This window comes from Passer domesticus, chromosome 1 (assembly GCF_036417665.1).
Source record: "Passer domesticus isolate bPasDom1 chromosome 1, bPasDom1.hap1, whole genome shotgun sequence".
Lineage (NCBI taxonomy): Eukaryota > Metazoa > Chordata > Aves > Passeriformes > Passeridae > Passer > Passer domesticus.
In genome coordinates, this window is record NC_087474.1 from 125,200,499 (window position 1) to 125,221,123 (window position 20,625).

The following is a 20,625-nucleotide window of genomic DNA, read 5'->3' on the forward strand; positions in this document are numbered from 1 at the left end:
GGAAGTTACATAAAACAGGAAAAAAGAAAACCCTCTGACTTTGTAATAATAGATGGAATATGATAGTCTACCCTACTGCCTGGAGCTTTAGTGTTTAGTGTTTTATAGTGTTTATGTTTTTGTATCAACTGAAATGCTTTAATTTTGCATTCTGTCTCAGTTGCAACTGTGCATTCAATGCTGCAATTTTTAGGACGAGAATATTCTAATTGAAAGATTGTTTTTTTTAAGAGAAGTGTTTAATGATGCACATGTTTGCATGATTATTTGCGTCTCTTACCTTATTATGGAGCTCCAGCAGATAAAAACATACTGAATTATATTATACAGTGGCATTCATACAAAGGATCACAAAATGGTTCAGAAGGAAGTTATTTTTAAACAACAGGGACAAAACAAAGTTTCAAGGTGTGATTTAAGGAGATAAATTGCTTTTGTGTCTGAAAAGGGAGAAGAGGATTGAATTACAAACAAAGGAGGAGGAGAAAACAAAAGCATGACCTTCCCATTTGGGGAAGTATGAGGGACACCAAAAGGAGTGAGTGTGGCAAAACAAGAAGAGGGAGTGGCTGAGTGTGAGGTCAAAGTGGTCAGAGGAGAAGGTCAGCTAGAAGTTCTACATTACAGGAACATGGTCCTGAAAATAAATATAACCTTTTCCCTTTAGTTTCAGAGGTAGGCTAAAAATGGGAGATACATAATTTTATCTCACAGAGTAAGGTATGTATTTGGCTGAGATGTTTCTGGTGTTTTCAGAGCTAGGGGTTGAGAGGTGGGAAGAAAATGAAAAAAGAAATGGTGCCAAGCTGGAATGTGTTGAAAATGATCTATCTCCTCTTTGGCTATTGTATGTAGTTTTCTTTTTTACCCTACTTGTTGGCTAGTCCAGCATGAAGTTCTAACATCTCACACACAGAACAGAAGGCATGCTTAAGCATACAGAGGAAACAGGGATAGAGTTTAGTAAGACAAGAAAAAGGGATGATCAAGTGCTGGTCTTTGTTACACTTAACAGGGCCCTTGGTTACACTTAACAGGGCCCTTTTATCTCCCCTTCTCTCCATTTTCCCCTGCTTGTTCCTTCCCCCACACACTTGTCTCCTTCCCAAATAAAAAAACCTTTCCCTAATTATTTTTCCCCTGCTGATCTCAGTTTCACCACATCCATAACGAAATTTGATGTTACCAACAGTGTTACCTACATCTTCTCAGCCTTAAATGGCATCACTGCTACGACCACCTAAGTGCTCTTGGCCTTGCAAGGCTCTTCACTTCAGAGGTGCTATTCCTTTACATCAAAGTGAAGTGCTTCTCATCAAAAGTTTGGCCATTTCTCACCTAGCTTCCCCTTAGCTAACCGTGCAATTCAACCATCCTTCTTTGCACCATCTGTAACTTCTGTCGTCTTCTCACTCTGTTATTTGTTGCTGTACAGCAATTTCTTGTGTCATCTACTGAGTTTCTCAAGTTCTCTTTTCTTGTCTGTGATGGAATGCCTGCATTACCTGAAGAATTTCTACAGAAAGTCGATTTACTACAGGTTCAGGTGGGACACAGTTTGGGAGCCTTCTTGTATCAAGCACGTAGAGAGGATGAATAAACACAGTCCCAAAGGCATTGCAGATCTAAGCTGCTTGTACTTTTTGAATTTTGTACCTGGGAATAACTCACATAGAGATATCTGTAGATAGAGATGCTTTTTCTCTTTCACTGACCATTTGCAGGTAGATTCTTTTTAAGAACTTGGTGAGTGGTATAATTTTTTCTTTAATATATACTGGATAAACTTTTTTTTTTCTTAAGCAGCTACAAAACACTATTTAATGTAATGTAGTAAAGCAATGATACTCCTGACAAGTCTTCTTTTCAGTATATTGTGTTCTATGTTGAAAATGAAGTATTTTTGTCATTATCAAAGGGTTATTTTGTCATTATGCACTTTAAATGATGCAGTTGTACCTCACTTTAAATAGCAAGCAGCATATTCTGTAGTATCTGTGAAATTATTTATGCAATAGTCATCTTTGTATTGACAGTTTAAAGCAGTTTGCAACACTCTTGAAACTGTTGGTATGTAATAAAATGGAATCTTCTATCTTCATAATAGTTTTTCTTCACACACTTTTGGCATGAACCACCTAGCACATCAGCATATTCTTTCTGTTGTCCTGTGGTGTAATTTGTAACCTGCCCAGAAAACATACACTGTTTTCCTTTTAATGGACTTTAAACAGCAATCAAGCATATGCAGAACTGAACGTCAAGAAACTCTGACCTTGGTCCATCATGCTGAATAAAAATACAACTTCTGCTTCACTACTCACAGAAGCTTATAAAACTTTTACTGTTTTAAGAACATCCCTTGCATTACCTTCACTGTGTTTGAGCATTGCTTGTTCCATCCAAAACTACTGAGGAACTTTTTGCCTAACTAAAGTCTGCAAGTGATGGTAAAATGTCTATTGTATGTATTTATCTTGAAACTTAGAGCAGAAACATAAAGATGTATCCTGAGGTCTACCAATGTCTGTGCAGGTTGCTGATGAGAAATTTTCTTTGTAAAATGAGTCATGAGTCAACTTTTGCTTTTTTGATCAAAAATTTTTACATTGTGTGAGTGATATAGTAAATCACTCTGACAAGTCACTTCATTGAAGTCAAATTGGAGATTAATAAGTGAATAATCCTTATTTAATATGGAGCTTTACTTTCCTTGTGAAAAGTTAAGAAAAAAGATCTGTTGTTCAGCTATTTTGTTATTGAAACACAAATGACACTTAGCTAGCATTGTGGCGTGCTAATTCATAATTGCAAGACAAGAGTTTCTATATGCTTAGGAAAGTGAGTACCCAAGGACTTGTATATTAGAAATTTAATGAGAATGATTATTAATTATTAACAGCTCAAGGGTGAAAAATTAGATCTCACCAGTGGGAATCTCGTAGATAGGAAAAGCCTTATTCACTAAAAAAGGAGATGTTTTCTGCTTACATTCCTTCAAATAAAAAACTGAAAAACAACACTGCTGATAGACTTTCTACAGGGATGTGTGAACTTCAGTCTTTCTGTCCAGCATTCTCTATCAAAAGCTTTGGGTTTTATGTAGACATATCTGATTGTTTTGAGAAAGTATAACACCAATAGATTCAGACCTGTTAAAAATCTAGGTTTTTAGGTCTTAGTTTTTTAAGGCAGCATAGAGAAGTTCACCTGGAATTCTATGTTTTATGTGCTGTATCTGAAGGAAAAAATAAGCCATGTTTCGTGTAATTTATGTAAAAATTCTTGTGAGTCATTGTTGGGCCTCAGTAGCACAAAAGTGTGCATTTCCTAAGACAAATGTAAAAACCTAGCAGAATTTAATAATAAAGATGAGCTATGAAACTTTGTGAATATTCCCTTTATGCTAAATTAGCCTCTTTCTTACATAATCCCACCTTATTTTACTGCCATTCCTTGTTGTGTCTCTGCACATGTTCTGGTATGCATTTCTAGCATGACACTCATGGGTTGTGTAGCATCCTGTGCTTTAGCTGATATTTCCAAGCAGAAAGAGACTTGCTTTATCAGGTGATGATTGATTTTTCTGATGTAAATTTTCATCTTTCTTTTGAAAGAATGGAGAAAGCAAATGAAACACATTGCTTTCATTTGAAGAATGGAGCAATGTGTTAAATTGTGGGGATGATGCTTCAGGAGAGGGTTAATGGATCACTGTGGATAGTTAAAGAGAATATTCCAGTGAGATAGGAGAGATTGAGAAAATTGCAATCACAAAACTGAATTAATTTAGATGAATTCTGATAGCTGCTGCTGTGCTGCTTTCTGCATTTTTTTAAGACAGGATATGAATTTCAACAAGGCTTCTGGAAGAAATGCAGCAGAACCAGGATTCAAACCTGGTGTCACAGAACTAGCCAGACCATACATGGAAGAAATGGGAATCAAGTTTGGCCTAATGACTGGGCCACTCAGTTTACTTGATTATGTTTTGAAAATCACTAGGTATTTCATGTGCTAATTTTTACAAGAAGGGCAAGACAGACATTGTGGGTGCCCACCAGGGGAAATGAGAAGCTGCACCTGCTGACATGCTTACATTGGAGCATAGGAATGAAGCCATCCAGCCATATGTGCCTGCTGTTTCCATGCTGTTTCCATGCTGTTTCCATGTTTGAATTTCTCTTCCTGTGTTGGTAAGTATAGAGAAACACTCATAAAAACCCCTCAGTGCAGGTAGTGACTGTGTGAATGTCAGAGAGGGGGCACTTCATTGACCTCTGCCTCAACAAGAGAAAAATCCAGGGAAACACAACTTCTCAGTTGCATGTCTTGCCCTTATTTTGTTCCAAATTTGTGCATGTTCCCTCTCATTGGTTTAAAAAGCAATGGAGGGTCACCTATATTGCACAGTTTTGGTAATCCTGAATAGTCAATTCAGATCAAAAATCCTCAGAGCAGTTAATAAAATTGCTGCCACAGACCTCCCACTGTATCCTGCTGGGGCTCCTGAGAAAAATAATTAATCTCAAGCCTGCTTTTGAACATTGTTCATTCACTGAACAAATGTGTGGGAAAAAAGACCTTCCTGAAATAATTACCTAGTTCACAGATTATGGTTCTGACTGAGGCAAGTGCTTAGCCATAACAGAGATACCAGGTCATTTTTGTTACCATTTTCCTTGTGTAGCTTTCCCAAAGTGAAGAGTTAATCTCAAAAGATGATGTCCATGAGAAGCTGTATTATTATTACTACTATTATTATTTTAATTTTTGTAGTGATATTTAGGTGTGAAAATCAGGATTAAAATTTGCTAAGTGCAAAATAATGAGGACTGGCTCTTTCTTTATGAGGCACACATTGTACGTCCAGCAAATTAATGAGCAGCTGTTCCAATTTGGAAAAAAAAATACAAACAAAAAACTAAGAGTTATAGAATGGCCTGGGTTGGAAGGGACCTTAAAGATCATGTAGTTCTAATTCTCCTGCCATGTGTAGGGCCACCTTCCGAAGACCAGATTGCTCAAATCCCCCTCCATTCTGGCCTTGAACTGTTCCAGGGATGGGGCATCCACAACTTCTGGCAACCTGTTCCAGTGCTTCACCACCTGCTGGTAAAGAATTTCTTCCTGATATCTAATTTAAACTCACCCTCTTTCAGTCTGAGGCCATTTCCCCTTTTCCTATCATTACACACTCTTGTAAAATGTCCCTCTCCAGCCATTTAGGTACTGAAAGGCTGCAATAAGGTTTCCCTGGAGCCCTCTCCTCTCCAGGCTGAACAACCTCCAACTCTGAGCCTGGCTTCAGAGCAGACTTCCAGCCCTTTGGTCATCTTTGTGGCTCTCCTCTGGACTTGCTCCATCAGGTACATGTTTGGGGCCCTCTTATTTTAGGGGCCCCAGAGCTGGACTGAATATTCCAGGTGGGGTCTCATGAGAGTGGAGTAGAGAGGGAGAATCCACTCCCCTGGCCTGCTGGCCATGCTTCTTGTGATGCAGCCCAGGGTGCAGCTGGCCTTCTGGACCACATGCACCAGATCATGTTTAGCTTCTCATCTACTGACACCCCAAGTCCTTCTCCTCAGGGCTGTTCTCAATCCATTCTCTGCCCAGCCTGTATCTGTGCTTGTGGTGCTTCATTTATGTTGTTTTTCCTAATTTTCAAATGCACAAATTTTCCATAGTTTTAAAAAAAATCTTTTTGGAAACATAGTTCAATTCTCTCTTGCAAATTTACAGCAGAATTGTGTGATTTGTGAAGGGCTAAATGTAGGTGAAAAGGATTATTTATGCCTCAGTGATTCCTTCACTGACAGTGAAGAAAGCAGCATGATCAGAAATAGTGACATTTCTATTGCAGCTGGGCAAGTTGTGGTCCAGATCATGGCCAGGCCTGTCCATCTGCATTCCCAGTCTGTGCCAGTGAACAAGATCTGCAAAAAAGTGGGAAACAGGCAGATTCTTGGCTTTGTCACAAAGATTCATGGGATTGTCACAAACCCCTTGCACAATGATTTTCAGAGACAATGATTTTGGGAGACATCACAGCAACATCTGGCATCAGCTGCAGAATGAAGGCGCTGCTGCCCAATCCAGTGTTCCTGTCCAATCCAAGCCTAAAGGCTTGGTACTTGGGAACCATTATTCACTTCCAGTTTCTTACCATTCTCATCTCTCTTCTTGCTGCACTATCTGTCAGAAATGGAAATAAATGGACAGGTTTCTCAATATGCCCATTTGCCTGTTTGATACCTGCCTTGTGGGGTGTGTGATTTGATTTTGAGTAAGAGCATCTGTCCCATAGAGCAGTATCTCTGCAGTGAGGAGCTCTGTGCCATGTTCTGATTAAGGCAGCCAGATTTTTTGTGACTTTTAATAAATTTCTCTGAGGTTTGATTTTCCTTCATCTGAAGAGCCGCAGGTAATTCTAACTTGGTTGGGGAAGCCTGTAAGGAAGCTTAAATTCATAGAGTAGGCAGTGGTGTAGCAGAGAAGGTTAAAAACCATTGCAGTGCAGTTTAAAACCACTGTGCAGTGTCTGTTCCCCCAGCAGCAGTGGCCATGCAGGTGAGCAGTGTGGGGTGTGGCAGTGCCCTGCTGGTGAAGGCTGCACAGGATCCAGCACAGGAGCTCTGGCACCCGTGGCTAAAAGCGTTGGGCAGTATTTTGTGTGCTGAGGCACTGACAGGCACTGTGGCTGAGGGTAATTCTTCTTCTAGCTGTTCTGAAAACAAATTGGACTATACAGCAAAAAACGTTTGATTTGGAAATATTTATTTGTAGGCAAGTGAGCTGTGAAAATATAAATCTCTTGATAAACTCTCCCTGCTGTATCAACATTGATGGCACACAAGGCAGTTTCTTGCTGTGCTCCTTTCTTTCAGGGAAACCAGAAAATCCCAGGAAATACTCTGTTTCTCTTTAAAGCACAGCGCTAATGATCTTGTTACAAGGTTGTATCTGACAGGAACAACTTTGTGTTTGCAAATGTTTCTTTCCTCTTGCTAAATAAGTTGTAACTGTAACTTATTTGAAATTGAGCAAGAGACTTGTAGCAGTAGTATACTAGAAATTAACTATTAATTCAGAAGATCATTTTTTGAATGCTGAAATTTCAGAACAATTAACTTAATAATGATTTTTATATTGGTTCCATCCTTAATACATACAAAACCTACTATTTACATCTTCGTGTTGACAATTGATCCATCATTTATACCAGTTTATTCCATTCTCCTGCTTACCAGTTGCAGCCACGAGCCTGAATTTATTAGAACAGTTAAATGTCATTTAATGCACTGTAGCTGGGAAACAGATGCAGTAGACAAACCTATTATTATACTAACGGAGTTTTTTGAATTACATTTCACTAAACTCAGTGTTATCCTCCATGTTATTCTCAAACCCAGTGACAAGTGGGATAGTTTAATATCTTCTGAGCTGTGTACAGTTTTGTTCTGTTTGCTTAATGAACCCGTGGTTTTCTGTTATTTCTAAAGAAGCTTAAATGTTTTAAACAGTTATAAGAAAAACAAGCAAGCAGCAAAATTATTCTGGACTGCAGAGACAGTTTCCCTTTCAGAAATTTTAGGGAGCAGCAGTGCACTGCCCCAAACTCTGAAAAAAAATCAGAATAAAAATATTTGGAAAAATTTTTCTAGAAACATAAACCATTACTAATATAAATAAGGACAACTCACCTAATTTCTGTGGAATCATGCAGTTAAAAACTGAATTCTGTCTGTAGATTTAAAGTTAGACCATTTTTGAGAAGTAGGAAAAACCTCACGCCAGTGACCTGCTCTGTTTTTGCTGAGAAGCAACAAATGCCTTAATGTAATTATTAAATAGAAACATTGAATCTCTGATACTCCTGACTGAAATCACTGATAATTACTTTTGAGTAAGACTTCACATAAGGTAAAAGGTGCTTAAACAAACTCCAGTCTGCCAAATCTTTTTCAATTCAGGGAATTCCTTTTACAAAATTCATCTGGCAGTCTCATTGGAGAACAGTTTGCCTCCTGGAGGGTGAAAGGTACAATTCATGCCTTGGCACCATTCTCTTGTAGATAAACAAATGCAGAATGACCAACCTTGTTCTGTTCAGTTAATAAGCAAACAGAAGATGCCAGTCAGCAGAAAATTAGGAAAATCAGTTTCTCTGCAGTTGAGTAACATCTCTCATGTTTGCTGGGCAAATGAGCAATGAAACACTTAGTTATGCTTGGCTTTTTAGTTATAGGAAGAGATGATGGCTCACCTTATTCTTTGTACCATTAACAAGAAGACGAATCTCCCTGTGAATAAGGGAGTTTTACCTGTAAACATAGTAAATATAGTATTAGCAGTATTGGCTTTGTTCTTGCTGTTCTCAGGGAAGCAGTCATACAATCAAGCTCTGGTGCTGAGGCCCAACATGTTATGCAGTTAATAAAATCCGTTGCAGAGGTGACAAAACCTCCCCTGAGAGCTGAGCTATCCATGCAATCCTCGTGCTTTTCCTTTGTAACAGAGCTTTTTATTCTTTTGCACTCTGCATTCATGCAAGGGGTTTGAATCCCCCTCCCTTGCATAGCAGCTGGCTCTTGGCTCCTCACTGTTGCTGGAGTAGGGAGGCTGCTGAACAAAGGAATTCCAAGAGCTTTTCATTTTCATGATCCAGTGGCACAGTTATTCAGCTCCTCTTTTCTTGATGAACTGGGTTTGTCAACGAAAGAGAGGTTATCTCATCAGCCCCAGCCTACGTGGCACTGTCTGCTTACATCCTTTGTCACAGAGCCTGAAAAGAATCTATTAGCAGAGTCAACAGTTGTCTTGGATTGCCAGTGAATCCTTCAGCAGCCTGTTAGGAGAGAGTGAGGCTGGAGAGCCACCTCCCCTCTGTCCCCTGGGCTTTATTCACAAGGAACATTCTGCAGAGGTGTCAAGAGCCATACCACAAGCCATATTAGAAAACAGACCAGAGACCTCACTTAGGGTTCATCAATGAGCCGAGTGACACAGCAGAGCTTGATTTGCACCTTTCTGAAAATCAAATAAACTTACCCCATGGATCATGTGCTGTTGTGAAATAGGATACACCTGTCCAAGAGTATTTAATCTTTTCAAAAATCTCTGTAAGCTTTACTTCTGCAATTGTTTCCTTTCCCATCACATACATTTTAGTGAAATGACACAGCTACTCTCCCAGTAATAACTCTTCTGAAGGCATTTCACAAGCCATTTAATATCTGGAATCTGAATTGTCCTAGACCTTTTAAGGAATTTACTTCTATGGGACACAGAGATTACCAAAGGAGATTTACAGTTATTCTTTGCAAGCATAGAGAAAGCCAGTCTTTGGGTAAGCTACCTCAAATTAGCATTCTTGTGATTTTGGTGGATATTAGTAATGAAATTACCTTTCCCACATATATAATCATACATAATGACCTATACTAATTTAGATGTATAAACCTACTTTTTCTCCCCTAAAGGAGACCTAATTATCATCTATGTAGATATGTTTTAGGTCTGCACTCCAGATTCATTTGCTGTTACTTTTAGCTGAAATATCAAAAAAGGATGTTGCAGGAGCATATATCTTTCCTGTGGTCTGTCATGAGCAGTCTTGCTTAATTTTAGGAATATTCACATGTGGTTCTCTGATTAATTCTAATTTTTTTTTTTTAAGTAAAAAACTGGAACTTGCACAAAATTTCATGTACTCCAGTAATGGAGGTCATCCAAAATCAGAAGAGTGAGTGAGTGGAGATATTAAATAGTTATCTCAACCCAGTCAAATGGAAGAACAAGTTTAAAAAGGAGGATCTTAGTGTTTTTTTGTTTCATTTTTCACTGTGAATTGTTGCAAATCTTGGTCTCTGGTATTTTTTTCCAACCTAAATTTCTGGTCTGTTAGTGCCACTAGGAACTATTGGTGAGACAAGAAAATCAAAATGGCTTTTCTGTGATGTTTAAGATAACTTTTTTTTTTTTTTTTAAAGGGGGTTACAGACTGTCTAGGAATCACTATAAACCTCTGTTAGATGCATGATAAAATAGATTTCAGTATGAGGGACTTGGCAGGAGTTTGACCCAAATAATTTCAGTGCAACTATGGTGATGGAAATCAAAAATATATTTACCTAGGAGGGAGCTGAATAATTTTTTATGGATGGCTTTGTGTAGAGTTTTTATTTTTAATGAACAGTTCTCCAGCAGTAAATTTATGTATCTATGAAAGTACAGACTTCTGCCACTGATGACAGTACATTTCTTCCACTTGCTGTAGAGCACCTGATGTGATTTCCCTTTCCAGTTTTAAGAAAAACTTGCAGCAACTTGTTATCCACAGTCATTGGTGGTTAAGATGCTTAGCAGGAGGACATGCTTGATACATTTGGGGACTGAGCTATTCCATAACCCTAGATTTAAAATGCCTCCCTGGGCTGAGGGAGAGAAAGACACAATACATCCTGGCTGTTGGGCAGATGCTGGAGTCAGCATTCTTCTTCTGTCATGTGAGCATAAAATGTTTATGTTTTTATTTGCATGGAGTGCCACTTATGAATGGTGAGTATGGTAATTTCCCATTGTTATCTGATTAGTTGCCTGAGTACCAGGGCTATTCCAAGGACTTTTTAGGTAACTCTTGTATATTCCCTGATTGGCCTATCTGATAAATTCAGTAATTAAACTGTATGGTGCTATCTGTGCAATCGCTAATTTTATTTGTTCCATTTGCTTATCTGTGTTTTCCTCAAAGCTCTGAGTGTGGATGAGAGAAATGCTGAATGTTCAATAAGGTGACATTTATGTATCTATATATGAAGTTTACTTAATTTCCATCCTTTCACTGCTACCCTTACTCGCTAACCTCAATCACAAACCAGTGCATTACATTTGAAAAAAAACAAATGTAATTCACACTCCCAAATGAGACACTTTCTACTATAAATGTACCCCTTTCTGCAGTTTACATTGTTTTCCTTTCTGCCCTCCTGTTCAAATGATATTTAGATGTTATATTTGAGAAAGCCAGTGCTTTTGTAAAGTTTTTCCAGCTTTTTATCCCAATCACTTTCAAACATAGATGGGCCAGTCAGTTTAGGATAGTCACAATTTACTTGAATTACAAATATAAGAAAACTAATGTGACTCATTTTTCGTCTTTATTCTACAGTGCTACCTTGTCAAAGCCAAGGGCAGCCTGGAGTGTGCTCTAAAATAATAGGAGATGTCTTCATGTAAGCTTCTCTAGTTGATTTGTTAGAGATGGCATTCTGTTCCAACTTTTGGACCAGTAAAAAAAATCCTAATTTATCAAAAAAAGAGGAACAGTTTCCTTTTTTTTTTTTACTCATTCACATCTGAAAGTGGTCATAGGAATATTTTTATAAAGAATAAACCTGCCTGAGGAATAAATACTTAAGAGCAAGGCAGGCTAAGTTGCCAGGTAACTGGGAAAAAATAACTGGAAGTTTCAGGGCACTTGAGTGTGAATTGCTTATTTATATTGTCTTCTTTTATTTGCATTGTAATTTTACACTTCTTGAAACAAAGGTTCAAATTTGGAAGAAATTGTTCTGTAAGCTAGATGTAGATACAAACCCACTTCAAAACAGTCTGGCTTTTGATTCTATTGTTATTAGATTTATTAATTGCTTAACCAGGCTTGCTTCACTGGTTTTGCCTCTTCTTTATGGTAAACCTTTTTTGCAATTCTAGCTTTGCAAGACCCATGTGCATGACATCATGTCCTATCAGTTGCCAAATAGCCATTGTTTGAACTTGTCTTGTGCTGAAGTCCAGGACTTTCTTGCTGTCTTTTGTTCCAGCTGGGAGTCAGTGGGATGCTGAAATAGGTTTTGGCATAGCTCTACATAACGCTACAAGAGAGTTAAGGAATTGAATGAGAGTTGTGAAAATGCTGGGAACAGCTGTGGAACCACCCTTGTGGGCTGCAGTGTCCCTTCTATGGTCCCTAAGTGAGAGCCTTGTGAAGAACCAAAAGCCACCAGGCTCTGTCACTGTTTTGTCACTTGTGTTAAAGTGCATCAGGCATAGATTGTTCCGTGCATGGACCATACTGCTCCATAGGAGTTTAAAAATGATGGTGACACTGACTTATGATGGGTAAAGACATAGCAGGGGTAAAGGTTGTGTGAATCTGATGAAAATTTCAAAGGCTGAGAGAAGATACACGAAAAAACACCTCAATAATAATAGAAGCTCCATAATTTGCGGTGGCTGTGCAGGGGTTTGCTGTTAGCGCCTCCCCCAAAACAGGTTATATTTACTTGGGAAAATTAGAGATTTGTGTGGGTGAAAAAGAAGAGAAATGCATGAGAGAGCTGTAGCAAAACTGTGTGGATGCACAATGTGTAGTATAGCCCTTCCCAATTAGTCTAAGTGGAAGACTGCAGTGCAAAATAACTTTCAAACTTAGATAAACTGTAGCACATACTCAGATGTTGGTATCATGCTGAACTTTCTGAAGTTCATAAAGTGTATTGTTGGAACTAATTAATATGCTGATTTTTTTTTAATATGCCAAAGGCCTCGAGTTAGTAGTTTGATAATTAGGCTGTGTTTTGTATTTAGATACAAATTCCAGATAATTAGAAATGCTGAGGTGCCATGTGGGTTAAGTGGTCACCATTATTTGAGCTATTTAAAGCATTTTAGTGGTAGCTGATAAAGTGCAAGTAAGCTGGACACAGAGGTTCTTTTCCATTATATATTAGATATGTAGGCATAAATACAGTTACATTTTTCTACTCCTGTTAAAGGAGCCTGAAACTTTCCATAAGTTGCTACAACAAGTACCCGACAACTGCTGACAGCAGCATCTCCTCATGACAAGGTGTTTTAGGCTTTTCAGGAATGAGCTGTCATTTTCTACTTTGCACTGGGGTGAAAAAGAAAGGCAGTTTTTAACAATGCTACACCATGTCAAATTTCTTTCCAGAAATCCCAGTTTCTTAATTTTCCTAAGTTTAAATTGTACTGTTTTTATGTTCTGCAACCTACTTTCTGTTCCATCTTCCTCTGCTGCCAAAAGGTATTCAGCTCTGCCTGAGGTTTGTGTCATGAAGCACTTTAATACAGTCTGATGTCAAATATAGGCTATGGGATGGACATGCTCTGCAGTAACAGCAGCAAAAAGTTACAGAAATTTTAAAATGTAGCAACAAAAATTTCAAGACAATTTGTGTGCTGTCTTTTCTAGACAGGGTTTTGAAATTTGGGACACACATGCCCTGGAAATGAAACATTTTCAGTATCTCAAGTAAAAGAAGCCTTTATAAATGAAAGCAGTAAGTATAACCTGGTATTTTGGAGAATGTTAAGAAAGGATTTTTCTGCCAGCATCTCCAACAGCTCCACCTAACAGCTGTTTCTGGCAAATTTTCCTGAGTATTACCTGAGTATCCAGTGCTTAGAACATACACATTTTTTTCTGAAAGGGCTGTGTTGCAAGCCACTATGGTGAGGGGAAAGGATAACAAATTCTCATTTGTTGTGGCAAATGGTATTTTTGCCGTTTTTGAGCAACAACGAAAACTGAAAACAGTAGCCTGCTGAGGAAAGGGAGACCTCCAGCGCTTGGGATATCATGATACAGATGAAAAGCAAAATTGTTTCCAGTATCAAATTGTACAATATTTAGAAGCAGGTGCCCTTTGGGTAGGTTTTTAATTTAAATTGCTGCATGGGAGCCTCTCCTTGCTAGGGAAATAGATCATGTGTAGGCTGTACTTGAGCAGAATACATTCCTCCTAGGACCTTTTTGGTGCATGTAATGAGGAGAAGCTCTTACAGGCTAGTGAAAAATGTGTGAATGAAAGGGTTCAAAAATGGGAATATGGGGAATATTAGGCTTCAAATATGGGAATCAAAGGAATGAAAAAGTTCTGGTCCTGTTTTGAGTACCTTGTACACTTGTGGAGGGCACTTAACAGGAAAGTTAAGTGTTATTAGTAAAAGACTGGTGTGATTTGTGTATTCAAGGTCAAGTTTATGGATTGTGCTATCATTGAATGGGTCAGTTGGAAAGGACCAGAGTGGGTCATCTGCTGCAGCCTCCCTGCTCAAGTAGGGACATCCCAGAGCACATGGCACAGGATTGCATCAAGGCAGTTCTTGAATATTTCCAGTGAGGGACACTCCAAAACCTCTCTGGGCAATCTGTTCCAGTGCTCGGTCATCTGCAAGGTAGAGAAATTCTTCCTCATATTCAGGTGGAGCTTCCTGTGAATCTGTTTCTGCCCATTGCCTCTTCTTCTGTTGGTTGGCACCACCAGAAAGAGCCTGGCTCCAACCTCTTGACACCCACTCTTAGATATTTATACACATTAATGAAGTCCCCTCTCAGTCATCTCAAGGCTGAACAGGCCCAACTGTCTCAGCTTTTCCTCCTAAGAGATGCTCCAGCTCCTTAATCATCTTTATTGTCCTTTGCTGGACCTACTCCAGGAGCTCCATGTCTCTCTGGTGCTGAGGAGCTCAGAACTGACACAGCACTCCAGATGTGGCCTCACCAGGGCTTAAGAGAGGGGCAGGATCCCCTCCCTTGATCTGCTGGCAATGTCCTTCCTGATGCAGCCCAGGACACACCTTTGGCCTCTTGGCCACCAGGGCACTGCTGGCTCATGGACAGATGTTGTCCACCAGCACACCCAGGTCCTTCTCTGCAGCAGTGCTGCTTTTATCTTGCTACAGGTGGGTACTGGTTGACATCACACTTCAAAGATACTAGAAGATGAACTGTTAACTTTCTTAACAAGTTTTGTTTAATTGTCAGTACAATAAAAACCCTTTTATTTAAAAACTAACTTCCAGAAAGAAACAAGTTGTCCTCATTTTCTGTGTATAGGGCAGGCTCCCATTCAGTAATTTAAAGTAAAGACCTACCCAAAGTAAAGACCCACCAATACTGCTTCTAAGTATTGTACAATTTGATGCTGGAAACAGTCAGCAGATTTAGGAGAAAAAAAAAAAAAAAGCTTTTTTTTATCTCTATCTTATCTCAGTCCTTCCACAGTATTTTGTCCTCAGTGATGTACACAATTCTTTCAAAGTCCAGTATCATGAAGTGTGTAACTGTATTGCTATAGCAACAAAAATCAGATCAGGTGATAAGAAGATGTTAGATCTTGTTTCTAATTCAAGAGCAGAAAGCTGACCTGTGCAGTTCATTGGACCTTCTGGAGGAGAGTAGCAAGTGACAGGAAAGTTTCCAAATGGTACCTCTGGGAATATTGAGAGCCACCAAGAAGAATACAAACAGCTGGGAGTTCAATTTATACCATTCAGTTTCCAGTCATTAATATAGTTTAGTGTACAAAAGTAGGACAAATATTCTTATTATGGTTTTTATAGGGGAATGTTATATATAAAAGGTTTCCAAACCTAAGATTTCACAGAACACATGGAGTATTTGTGGCACGGGTCCTTTACTGCTTTTTTACTCTTAACTTACCATTTAATGAACTATAATGGAGCCAGCATGGAGTCAGATCCCTACAGAAGCAGAAGGAATGTGTCAGAGAGAGAATGCCCTCTGCTTTGGTGTCTCATGGATTTTGTGGATGAGCTGGGGCCATGGAGGGAGCCCCTGTGGTGCATGGACATGCAGCTCTAAGTTTCTTTTCCACCGTTTCTGATTTTTTACAAGTTACATGTACAAAGTAAAGATGCTTCCCCTCTCTATATAGAAAGAAACACATTCATTGAATCTGTCATTGTTGGTATATTCAGTCATGTGTTTAATCAGGTTCTTACTTCTACCTTGCTGTTTTTCAGCCCAACTGAGGCAGCAGAAAGCATTCATCATGTACATAAAAATGTGGAATTGATGCCTGATGGATTGGTCTCTCACCATTCTTCTCAAGTGACAGTTTATTATGTTGCCTTTTGCATTCCCTCCTGCACATACATTCCTCCTGTATTTGTCTCTCCTGTATACATGCACTTCTTAGCTAAAACTAGATGACAAGTATATATACTAGATATGTAAAGGAGTTTATTTCTATGTATGATGCATTTTTCCCCATCAAGTGAGGACATTAAAACAAATTAGAACATTGCTTAATGTGGTGTAAAATTATTGCCATATGAGCAGTCAATTAGCAAGACAAAATTTGCAATAATGCCTTAAAGGTGAAATGTGAGAGCTTTTAATAAAAAGGAAAATGTGGAAAAAACAAAAAAATCCTTCCTGGTCCTCAAATCATTATCAAAGTATGCAGGCAAACAACCATGACAAGTACATTTTATTATATGTGCCTTAAAGATCTCTTCATTACTGCTTTCTAAAGGCTTAATTGAGTGTCCATCCTCATTAAAGCTGATGAAGTTTATGCAGGGAGGGTAATTCCAGAAGGGTAGACCCAGAGGAGTACCCCATCACTAGGTGCAAAATTTACCTCTTGCCTTTGGGTACTAGAAATTACCTCCTTTTTCTTACCTAGTGCTAGGGACAAAGACATTTCTGGCTCCAGAACGAGACTGGCTCCAAATTCAGAGATGCAGGCAACACAGGTGATAGGATGCCAGTTCTTATCCCAGGAACCATGACAGTCAGTCTCTTCTCTTCAGTGTATGTGAGGCAAGTGCAGATGCTCACCATCGCTTACTGCTGAGTGTCTGTAAGGTGACAAAGGTCTGGCAAGGTCTAGCAAGCCTGAAGTCATACTGCTAGCAGTGCCTTCCTTATTGGTGTGTTGGCTTGGCTTTTTCGTATTAAATACAACTCATACCATAGTTCTAAAGAAAATTGTTGCCTGAGAGCTTGAATTTAATGTAATCTGAGCAATCTGGCAGGTTTTGTCTAAACATATGTAGTATACTAAGCTTACACATGAACCACACTGATATGATTTTATCATTTGAATGTGTATAAAGTCTGTTTTCAGATATATCAGGTTGGCCTAATGCCTTCTAGAATGTGACCTTAAAATTTACTTTCTTGCATTCTTAACTCTTTTTTGGGAGCACTGTTCCCTTTGAAAAAGAGAGGCAATGTATTTCTTGGGACCATTTATAAAGATGGTTCAAGGAGCAGGCTTAGGCCCTGAGCATGGTGTGTGGTCATCCCTCACAGCAGCTTCATAGCTGAGACTCTGTCTGACTTAGGACAGTATTTACCAAAAGTCCACCTAGGAAAAAGACTAGAGAGAGGATTCCTTACTTTGATTTTTACTCCTGTGGTATTGAATACGATCTCAGATGAAACTGTACCTGAGTCAGCAGTGTGTTTTTCAATCTGAGTTGTCCTCTTGCTTTCCCAAAAACTCAGAATTTTAAATGTTGTGATGTCCTAGCCACAAAATAACCTGCATACAGAAGACAGGGCATTTCCATGATTCAATCCCATTTTTAAGCCCAGTATTTTTTTCTAAATCAAAGCACATTTCTTAAAATGCCTTTCAGGATCTGTAAAGAAAAGGGATTTGTTCTGTGGTGGTTTGTTCATGTGTGTGTACGAAGACCTTTGTTCCTCGTATATGTTCTTCATATCAGTGTGCATGCAAGTTTTTATTTAAAATTTTGTGTTGATGCAGTTCTAATTCAGGCTTTTGGTGTTCAGTGAAAATTTTGTTCTTTATGTATAAATTCAAGTCCTAAAGGCAGCCTGCCTGATTAAGAATGCAATTAACTAAAAAAATTAACTTCTTTCCATTGTACAGAATAATTTTAACGAATATTTACTGTGTAATGGATGCACAGAAAAATTAATTGGTCAGAACTTTTGCTAATATCTTGTCCATTCAGCATTAATATTTATTGCAACCACAACTCCAGTTTATGGTGGAAGTTGTACAGAAAGATAAAGACACAGTCTGTGCTTGAGGAAGCATAAAGCCTAAAGGATTCATGTAGAAATGATGAAACATAGAGCTCAATAAATTGAAAGTAAATCAACAGTAAACTTTGATTTGTATCTTACTGGACTTAAAATTTAGAGGCACTTACTGGCACTGTTTGTGTCCAAGCTCCAGCGATGAGAGAAATATCAGTTATAGTAGTAGCAAATGTGTGTGTTTAAAGGGATAAGTGTAAAGAGTCTGTTACAAAACTGATAGATTTGTTTTAATACCGATAATAATTTTTAGGATATATATTATGTTGCCTTTCCTTTGTAAATGAGATTGCAAATTAAAAATGTATTACCTCGGTTGACAAGCAAAGTGCTTCCTGAGCACAAGCCTTGAAGCCAGTAATGCATGATTACTATACCTCTTCGACCTGTACAGGAAATCTGCCTGACTAAGAGAAAGATTTTGATTGCAAGACACCAGCTGTGTATATTTATTTAATATTTGGGTTTTTTTAACATATCCCCCACTGTGGTAACATGAGGCTGTAGAGTTGTACACTCATATAAACCTATTTGCAGGCATTACTGACTGTGGTTTGTGGAGTGCACAGTTTGGTGTAGTGTGCTTGTCTTTTTAGATGTCTTTGCCTGAAGGATTTGATTGAATGAGTTGACATATCAGGAAATTCAGTAAGTCAATTTGTTATACTGATATTCCTGTAAAATACATGAGTACTGAGCCAAGAGCTGCTGTCTTCCAAGAGGTGTTTCAATAGTCCTGTCTGACAAATCAGATTGAATTGCATTCAGTTAAGTGCTGTTTCTTGAATTTCCTTCCACTCTGACTTTAGCTAGACTATGAAGGCAGAGTTGTACAAAATCCTGTCACAAACCTCATGGCTTGAAGTATGAGGAAGTGGAAAGCAAAGAGATAGAGAAAGAGAGGAATTTACTTGACAGTTATCCATTATGTAACCTTTAGTCTTGTCTCTCTGTGGAGATTGTACATGGCTGAAGTCTGAAGAAAACTGCTCCAAAAATAGTAGGAATAATTAAAATGTCACCTGTGCAAAATTATGAATAGCAACAGCAGTGCCTATTGAAATATACTTAATTAGTGCTAGGCACCTGGCAATTTCATTTTTTTCTGCTGTAAACACCACAGTATCTGAACTGCTAGTAGAAGCACCAGGTAGCTGTACCCTGTTGTAGGCACACAGTTTGTGGTAATTGAGAGCAGGGCTGTGGCTGAGCCTCATCCCCAATGGGCTACAGCTGTGCAGGACAGGTGAAAAGTATTGAAGGTAATGAGACACCGAGTGCCGAGGGGTAACGACCAATCACAAAAGGGCAGAGAGAGCACACAGGTGTAATGAATGAGGATAATGAGTATAAAGGGTTGTGCTGGAGAGCTATAAAAAGCTGCAGATGCCTCAAGCCCTCTTTGGTGTTGGTTGTGCCTCTGCTGTTGTCCCAGTAGTGCTACGTTAGCTCAAATGAAGAACTCAAGTTGTCTCTGGTAAGGATATTATGAAATGGGCTTTATGTATTGTTGTATTATCAGTATATACTATGAGGTACTTGTGTGCAAAAGTGTAGCAAGAGGTATTTTCATTACATCTCAGTCAGAATCTAATGGATGGTATGTGTCCATTGTTTTAAGGCTTGCTGTGAATCTTGGCCCAGAAGAGGGAAGAGCAACAACTTACAAATCACCTGAAAAGCATAAAACTGCTTTTTGTGTCTGTAGTCAATTCTTGTGATCATTACTTGGTCTTTGACATTGGCATCTGAAATGCAGTTTTGCTGAGAGGATATAGACTTTTGTAACCCAGAAGTATTCCTTATTAAATGTAATTCCTTCTGAAATGAAGTATAGTACAGAGGTGCTTCAGGTTATTCAGTGTTTTATGTAATATTATAGGTATTTTTGATGGTAGTTTTTAAAAAATCAACAGGTACTTGAATGAAATAATTTATTTCTGGCTTCTGCTGTTAATCACTTTATTTAAAATTATTTACTAAAATTATTAGTTATGATTATTGGAAGTTCTACTCTTGATGTATAAAAATCTTTGTTACCTTAGTCATTGTTTAGGCCTGGGTCACTCTCTGCTTGGAATAATTCACCCTCTCTTGGGTCTAATCCAAAAGACTTTAATGCAGTTAACATGTAGCTTTTCTTTAATTTTTGTTACTTTAGGTAAGTAATTAAATCTGATTAAGATTTTCACAGTATGAATACTTTGGAATGAGAAGAAAATAACATAATTTGAGCAATGCATTCTTCCATCAGATACAAGCTGCAGTTTCTCTTGTGAGGAGCTAATTTGACTCTACACATGGAATGAATTGGGTGATGAGGTGGTCTCTTGGGATGTGGGAGATGCTGTCAAAACCTTGGCTAGAATTAATCAGAGTGGAAGGTTGTGCTGGGGGCTTCTTTATCTTGGGAAAGCACCCTGAACATAGAACTAGTTATTTTACTTATGGAAGGATGAAAAAGTTGTTTGGTAGAATAAATCTTACCCCCCTCCCCCCCCAATTTCATTTGTTTTTTGAAAGTTTTTTCCTTTCCTTAAATAGGTGCAATGTCTGACGGATCTTCATGGGCTAAGGCTTTGAATTTGATTGTCTTTTCACCTGTTTCCCACATATATGTGCCATGCCCTATTGCATTTTAGAGCCATGTTTACTGTATTTAGAACTATTTTTTTACCGTTGTGTTCTTAACATTTTATATGTATCCTATGCCACTGAAAAAACCTGTACATTTAATTAGTTAATTAGCTGGCAGATTTTAGCTCATCAGA

At 38.5% G+C, this 20,625-nt stretch overlaps 1 protein-coding gene across 4 annotated transcripts in view; it reads left to right on the top strand.

Moving 5' to 3' along the window:
• NKAIN3 (sodium/potassium transporting ATPase interacting 3) overlaps positions 1–20,625 on the top strand; it is a 333,546-nt gene that overhangs the window by 39,651 nt on the left and 273,270 nt on the right. The window lies entirely within an intron of this gene.